This window comes from Myxocyprinus asiaticus, chromosome 5 (assembly GCF_019703515.2).
Source record: "Myxocyprinus asiaticus isolate MX2 ecotype Aquarium Trade chromosome 5, UBuf_Myxa_2, whole genome shotgun sequence".
In the NCBI taxonomy this organism is placed as follows: domain Eukaryota; kingdom Metazoa; phylum Chordata; class Actinopteri; order Cypriniformes; family Catostomidae; genus Myxocyprinus; species Myxocyprinus asiaticus.
This window is the reverse complement of record NC_059348.1, coordinates 44,220,456-44,228,560: the sequence shown is the minus strand read 5'-3', so window position 1 is coordinate 44,228,560 and position 8,105 is coordinate 44,220,456. Positions and strand designations below refer to the sequence as shown.

General features: G+C 43.0%; 1 long non-coding RNA gene across 1 annotated transcript; it reads right to left on the bottom strand.

Moving 5' to 3' along the window:
- Window positions 1-634: 634 nt before the first annotated feature.
- Window positions 635-4,572, bottom strand: LOC127440424 (uncharacterized). Its single transcript, XR_007897129.1, has 3 exons — window positions 4,493-4,572; window positions 973-1,442; window positions 635-847 (listed from the first exon to the last, which is right to left on the bottom strand). It is a non-coding gene; the product is annotated as an uncharacterized LOC127440424 (long non-coding RNA).
- Between the last annotated feature and the right edge of the window lie 3,533 nt (window positions 4,573-8,105).

Below are 8,105 nucleotides of genomic sequence, written 5' to 3'. Positions count from 1 at the left end.
AAAGTGAATAACCATCAGCACAGTACTACCTTCTTCAAGACGTTTTGTCTCAAATGCTTTTAGTCAATATATGCACCGTTGTTGTTTCAGCCATCAAAGTGTCGCATCAACAATACATTACAGACGATCTTTGGACGTTAAGTCTTTTTGTCAGTCTGTCTGTCTATTTTTTTTGTCAAAAACTGTGACATCATCCATAGCAATGAGGTAAACTCTGCCTTACTTACATTAAGATTTCCTTAGAACTTGCTCTTAGCAGTTTTGTGAATAGCTTTTAAGCAAAAACTCTTAGCTAGAAACTCTTTGGAGAACTCCTAGTGGTAAGGTAAAAATATTTGTGAATACAGGCCCTGTTTCTCACCCACACCTATCATATTGGTAAATAAGACATTAAACAACTGGAGTTGTATGGATTACTTTTATACTGCCTTTGTGCTTTTTGGAGCTTCAAAGTTCTGTCAAAGTTTTCTGTCAAATCAAAAAAAAAAAAAAAAAATCTTCATTTGTGTTTTGCAGGAGAAAGAAAGCCATACACATTTGAGATGGTGTGAGGGTAAGTAAATGATTAGATTTACTAATTTTAGGCCTGCTGCTTCTTACAAGATACCTTGTTTTGTTCATTATCTAAGGCAGTGTTACATGTGTCCTTTGGGAATCAGTGAATCTTAGAATGTGAAAAGCTTATTGAAAATGTTTATCCAAGATGACAAATTATAAAATCTATGCAAATTTTATTCTGTACTTTAAATATTAACATAGTTCCATCTCACTAAAATACACTATTTCAGCCAATATTTATGGTGCCTTGCGCCCCGACTGCTGATGGGTCATCCCCGCCTTCCTCGACCTGGGAGGAGACAGAAGGGGAAAAAACAACAACAACAAAAACAAAAAAACAAAATAGGTGAGGGAAAGGCCAACACGGAACAACAGAGAGAGAGAGAGGAGAGAGAGAAAAAGAAACTGACTCACCAGTTCTCTGATGCGCCGTCGCGTGGTCCTCGATCACTCCTCCACCCTCTCAGGTGGACGGCAGCCGCTCCTCCCCGGGCAGACCGGAGTCAGACCTCCGACCCCCAGCGGACAGAATGCCCCTCCGCGTTCCCGGCGACCCGTGGGGACACTCCTCCGCCCCTGGCAGCAGCCCTACCGCTCCAGGCGGTCGGGGAGTCGCTTCCCTTCTCCCCTCATGGACGGCGGTCTTCTCTCGACCCCTCCGCATTTCTTGGGGACGGCAGGGCACTCCTCCACCCCTGACAGCAGCTCCATCACTCCAGGCGGTCGGGGAGTCCAGTCCACTCACCTCGCGGACGGCGGCCGTTCCCCGCGTCCGGGTGGTCGGGCTACTCCGTTCCCCGGCGGATGGCAGCTGCGTTCCTTTGGGTGGACGCAGTGTTGAGGACTCTGTGACGGGCATCCCTCCTCCTTCCCGGGTTTCGGCACTAGTGTAAGGGGGTTAGAGGGAAAGGAGGAGGCGAGAACCGGCTTGATAATATAAATAATAGTTTAATGATCAACTTAACCCAAAACACACAAACATAACCACACACAGGGCAGCTGCCTGTAATTCTCTCTCTCTCGAACTGTCGTCCCCGGCCGCCTTTATCCCTCGCGCGCCCCATCAGGCTGATTGGGGACTGGGCGTGCGTCATTCCAGCCCGGCCCCGCCCTCCTCGGCTCTACAATGGCGTTCCTTTATCGGTGTAAGATCATAAACAGCATAAGAATATACAGATCTACATGGGTAGATTTTTGCCCATTACACCGATTTCGTGTTGCATGTAAACCCCTTAACTGCCATTCGTACCAGCTTATCCAGTGTGCGCATGTGTTGTGTGCATGCCTCTTCACGGTTTGACGTCAAAAGCAAAGAATTACATGATTATTTCAAATGTCATGAAAATGCGGATATCTTGCTTTGTTGTATTTTTTTAAATAATCTGATTTTTGAGAGTACACCACTATACCCTGATTGGTGTACATGTAAATGGGCTCAACGCCTCACCTGTATAAAGGAATAGTTTGCCCAAAAATGAAAATTTGCTGATAATTTACTCAACCTTAGGCCATCCAAGATGTATCTGTGTTTCTTTCTTCATCAAAACAGAATTTAAGATTTTTAGGATTTCATTTCAGGCCTCTATCTTTAAACAATGCAAGTGAATGTACTCCATTTTTTGACGGTCCAAAATGCATATTCAGGGTGCATCAAAATAATCCACATGACTCCAGTTGATAAATAAAGTTCTTCTGAACCCAAATGATTAATTATTTTTAGAAACAAAACAATACTTATACTAACTACAAATGTTTGCTTCCATACATTTCTGTGATGCGCACTCATGAGAGGGATGACGTAAGGTCGTTGGTAAGGTCACGCGTCACGTGGAGGAGGAGGCAGGAAGCGCGTCATTGTTTACAAGAGAAACTTGCACAGACCACAGACCAAGTGGCGTTCACAAACCAATAACAGTCCAAAACAATTTCAAAACAATGTAAAATAAAAAAATTATAATTTCCAAATAATAATAATAAAAAAACATTACTGCAGTAAACAACCATCCTTTATTTCGGAGCAATGCCATTGCGTTATCTACTTGTGCTTTTTCTTTAGCAGAAATATATAGGCTATATGACTGTCAGGAATTCAAGCCACACAAGTTGTAGTTAGTGAAACCAAGTGCGAGAGCATTTACTGAGATTCAAAGGATTTGATCAGCGGGAGAGCAGACATCTCGGAGTCTGCTTGGGCCTACTTGGACCTTTGCTTGTTACGGTCTTGAGACGTCTGTTGGATTATTCATTAAATAATGAATAATTGTGTGTTTGATTGGTCCAGATGCTACATTTCTAAAAATAATCAATCGTTTGGATTCAGAAGAACTTTATTTGTCAACTGGAGTCATGTGGATTATTTTGATGAACCCTAAATATAAATTTTGCACAGTCAAAAAAAAGTACATTCACTTGCATTGTTTAAAGGAGGAGGCCTGAAATGAAATCCTAAAAACCTTAAATTCTGTATTGATGAAGAAAGAAACTCAGATACATCTTGGATGGCCTGAGGGTGAGTAAATTATCAGCAAATTTTCATTTTTGGGTGAACTATTCCTTTAAGGGGAGGGTGGATGACTTGAAGTGATGGCCATATATTTATCTTGAGATCATTAACTACTTCGAGTTATGACAGCCAACAACTGCACAAACTGAGCTTGAACTCATTGTTACTAATTTTTCATTTATTTAACTAAGACTTAAAATGGTTGTTATTTTCTGCCTGGATTGCTCGTTTCGGTTGTTTATACATTGCTTCTTATGGAAACTGAAACCAGAATGCATTCTAGCGGCAATCAGAATCATTATGCTGCCGCCCAGTGGTTGGTCAGGAAAACTGTGGAAAGAACCTATATACTGTAGAACCTTTAGAAGGTTCTGAACATCATAACATTATATGGACTTAGTTTTTTGTTGTATTTCCGCATTTCTTGGATATGTGATTTAAAGGAATAATTCAACCAACCAAATAAATAAATAAATAAATAAAACATCTGTCATTATTTACTCACTCTCATGTTGTTCCAATCCCATATGACTGACTTTCTTCTGCAGAACACACACACACAGACACACGTTGGGTTTTCATGTTTTATGAGGACTCTCCATAGACATTATGGTTTTTATACTGTACAAACTTCATATTCTATCCCCTATCCCTAACCCTACCCCTAAACCTAACCCTCCTAGAAAACTTTCTGCATTTTTACATTTTCAAAAAACATAATTTAGTACGATTTATAAGCTGTTTTTCTCATGGGGGCTGACTGATTGTCCCCACAAGGTCAAAAATTTCAGGTTTTACTATCCTTGAAAATACCTGGACACACACACACACACACACACACATATGTTGGTGCGGCTATCCTTATGAGTTAGGTAATGTGTTCCTGGCAGAGAAGATGAATAGATCAGCAGGTCTGAGTTATCTCCTGCTCAAAAGCAGAAGCTCCCCTGCTGATCAGCCAGCTTCAGATCTCATCATGTACTTACACTCTAAAAATACACACCCAGATACTTTCCTCCACCACACCTCTGCCTCTCTTTACCTGCTTATCTCCTGCCATTCTTTCTCTCTTATTTCCTCTGTATTTCTCAAATTATGTTTTTCCCCCGGTTCTTCCTTTTATAGGTGATCTGAGGGTATTTTCAAAAATTGCTTGCTGATGCTTCGCCTGTTATCATTGTGGCATTCTAACGCTGTGCTCTTGCAAATAAAGCCCAAAGGTTTTGGATCTCCCATTGTGTTGGTCTGTTCAAACTAATGGCTATAATAACATTTTGAGTAGCTGAAAAAGTGGACAATTCTCAGATGGTGGTGTCACTGAAAAATGTGGCTGATGAGAAAGTAATCACTTGATTACTTAGTTATTTTTTAATTATTGCTTTTGTTGTAGACCCTGCTAACGAGGACTAGGCATAGAGATGAGAATTATACCTGTAAATGTGGAGACAGGAGAATTGCGTCTGGTCTTTCACAGCTCATCCGTTGGTATGAGGGAGAGCATACGCATTAACTCTGTTTTGCCCGCAATCTCTCTAGAATTTCTCCAGTACAGGAACATGTCAAAATAAGAGTCCCCTTTTATTTCCTTTATGTAAGCATCATCACATATTCAACATTTCAAAACTGGACACAGTAAAAGGGAAATACATACTTATAAACTGATTAACTTAGAACGATACTCTTACAGGGAAAATAACACAGTAACACAAATGTGTATCACACACTCCCTGACAAAATAAAAGGAACTCCAATGATTAACCTCTTATACCATATTCTCATATTTGCAATTAATACACAGGTACTGTGAAATTGTAAGGTCGGTGTGTATAAGGTGTGTATAGTGTTGGATAAATGGCTTGTGGCATGTAGTGGTGGCTGCCCCAGACAGGTATATGTGGTATAGGGTAAGCTGTCACTGCATTAAGTGCTGGATATTTTTAGAGCCCAGGCTGACCTAGTGTGTCATAAGTGAGAATCTGTCTTGGTCTTTTCTCTCTAGCTGACCTTCTCACCCCAGCCTCACTCTCTACCCTTTGACTCCCAAATTCACTTGTTGCATACTCTGGCCCAGTGCATTCGTCTTCTCCATGTTCCTCATCCTGATGTTTCTCAACGGATGATATTAGGTAAGTATTTTGTTCATTCTCTAATGAATTCTCCAGTATCCTTGATTCTTCCCTGACTGGAACTTGATTTTGACCGTCCATTCTCCATATTTGGAAGTGTTCTTCTCTCGCAGTTACCTGTTCAGGTATGTCGCTGCTTCCTTGTCCTGTCCAACTGGCCAGTATTCTCAACCAGTATCCTTCTGAGCAGTTCTCCTCATCCGAGTCTGTTGCATCACTGTCTCTGGCAGAACTATCACTGTCTCAGTCTCTATGTTTTCTGCTTGTTTGTCCGTGTCTCTCTCTTTCTTTTGTAGGTTTCTTTGGGTTTGAAGACATTGGAGGGGCCTCCATAGGTAAGTCGTTCACCAGTAAGAGTAGATTCCAATGTAGTGATCTTGTTTTCTTTTTGTCTCCATTTTCTGGATAAACCATATACACAGAGTTGTCTAACACTTGTTCCTTTACCACGTAAATCATCTTTTCCCATTAGGGTCTCAGCTTTCAAGGGCCTCCGCGTTCTCTGAGGTTCTTTAATAGTGCTTTGTTTCCTGCCTTCAGCATGACTCCTCTCATCTTCCGATCATACTGTGTTTTGCCTCTCGCACTAGCTTGCCTGCTGTGTTCCTCTGCAATTAGGTAGGCCTCTGTCATTCTTGTCGCCCACTGGTCTGCGTACCCCTTGTGTGTGACTTTTTCTGTTTTCACCACAAGACTAAAGATTAGATCTACTGGAAGGTGAGGATTTCGTCCATAGAGCAAGAAAAAAGGTGAATACCCGGTTGACTCGTGCGCATACAGTTGTAGGTATGCACTACTTGTGGAAGGTGCTCTTTCCACCTTCCCTTTTCTTTGTCCACAAGCATCCGCAACATCTGTAGGAGTGTTCAATTGAATCTCTCCACCGGATTGCTTTGAGGATGATACTGTGAGGTTCTTGAGTGGCCTATCCCAGCAAACTGTTGAAGGGCCCAGAAAAGCTCATTCTCGAACTCCCGACCCCAATCATGGTGGAGCTTGGCGGGGTAACCAAAGCGGGGAATGAAATCTTGAAACAGGCGCTCAGCGGCGGTTCGTCCTGACTTGTTCTATGTAGGATACACCTGCGCAAACCTGGTAAAATGATCCATGATGACAAGGATATATTTGTACCCTCCACGGCTCAGCTCCAAATGCAAGTAGTCAATACACACTAGTTCCATAGGCAAGTTTGATGTTATGCTGCCCATGGGTGCTCGGACATGAACAACTAGTTTCTTTTGTTTATGCATGAGCGCTTTCTGGTAACATACTCCTCCACCTCTCTCTTCATGTATGGCCAGTAAAACCTTTCTCTCACCAAGTTCAACACTCGCTCCATCCCCACATGTCCCATCTTATCGTGGAGGTACTCCAGTGCTAGCCACTTGTATTTGTTTGGAAGAATGAGCTGCTTCTTTTCTCCTGTCTGTCGGAACAGAAGTCCCCCATCCAGGTACAACTTATTCCACTCATACAAGAGCTTTCTGCTAGCCCCCATTACTTCTATTCTCACTTCATCCGTCAGTTTAGTGTTCTCTTCGTTCCACTTCATTACTTTGGAGATCACCGGGTCTTCTCTCTGTGCCCTGATCAACTCACTCTGATGCAGGGTGGGTGGCAAAATGCCATGCAACAGTTGTTCATCACTCGCTGCAAACATTTGAAGGGCAGCCATGCCTTGCAACCATGCCACTTCTTTTTGTTGCGCTATGTGACTTCCCTCCCAGGTTGCCTGTACTGCTTCTGAAGACAACCCTTCTGTACATTCTGCCTTGTGCGCTTCAATATCCAAGGGGATCCGAGAGAGTGTATTGGCATCAATGTTAGATTTCCCAGGTCGGTACTTAACATCAAATCGTAAATCAGCCAGCTCCCTGACCCAGCGGTGTCCCACAGCATTGAGTTTTGCTGTACTCATGACGTATGTCAGGGGATTGTTGTCAGTGTAGATTGTTAAGTGTGGAGCAAAGAACAAGTAGTCCCTGAACTTATCACACACTGCCCATTTTAATGTTCACGCGTCCAATCCACTGGGGTTCTGGAGAGTACATGTGGACCCTTGACTTTCCTCTGACTGTACGTATTTTGTGGAGTTCCAGGTTTTGCCTGCATTAACTCATACAGGGGTTTTGCCACTCGGGAAGGCTCTGTAGTAACTGAGGAAGCCTAGTAGTCTCCTGACATTACCAACAATGTGTGATGTTTTGCTGGCAAGTGACCGTACAGCTTCCAAATCTTTGGGATCTATTTGTACCCTCTCAGCCAATACCAGACGTCCCACATACCTGACTTCACTGCAAAATAACTCCCATTTTTCAGGTCTCAGCTTGACATCATGGTGTTGGAGATCTCTGAAGACACGGCGCAGACTCTCTACATGTTCTTCAAAGGATTTAGTGTAGCAGAGGATGTCATCCAAGTAGGGGATACAGCATTCATCCCTGAGTGATTCAAGCATCTCCTCCATGCTACGTTGAAATGCCGCTGGCGCATTTGACAGTCCAAAGTGAATCCTGACCCATTCGTACAACCCCCAGGGGGTGATAAATTCCGTCATGTGCCTGGACCCCTCAGCGATGAAGCCCTGGTGGTATGCCTTCTCTTACCACCAGGGCTAACCCCCGAGCGTGTCAATTTAGCCCTGAATCCTAGGCAACGTGTGTCTGTCTGGAACCGTTTTCTGGTTAAGAAAGTGATAGTCAACACAAAGGTGCAGGCTACCGTCCTATTTTCTGACACAGACTACTGGAGCAGCGTATGGTGATTTTGATTTAACAATCCACCCCTTCGCTAGGAGATCTTGTATGTAGCCCTTCACCTCTTTAAACAATGGCTTTGGAACTGCTGAATATGCCCATTGCACTGGGATATCATCCTTAAGGCTTATTGACAGTTGCAAACTTGGTATGCATCCAATG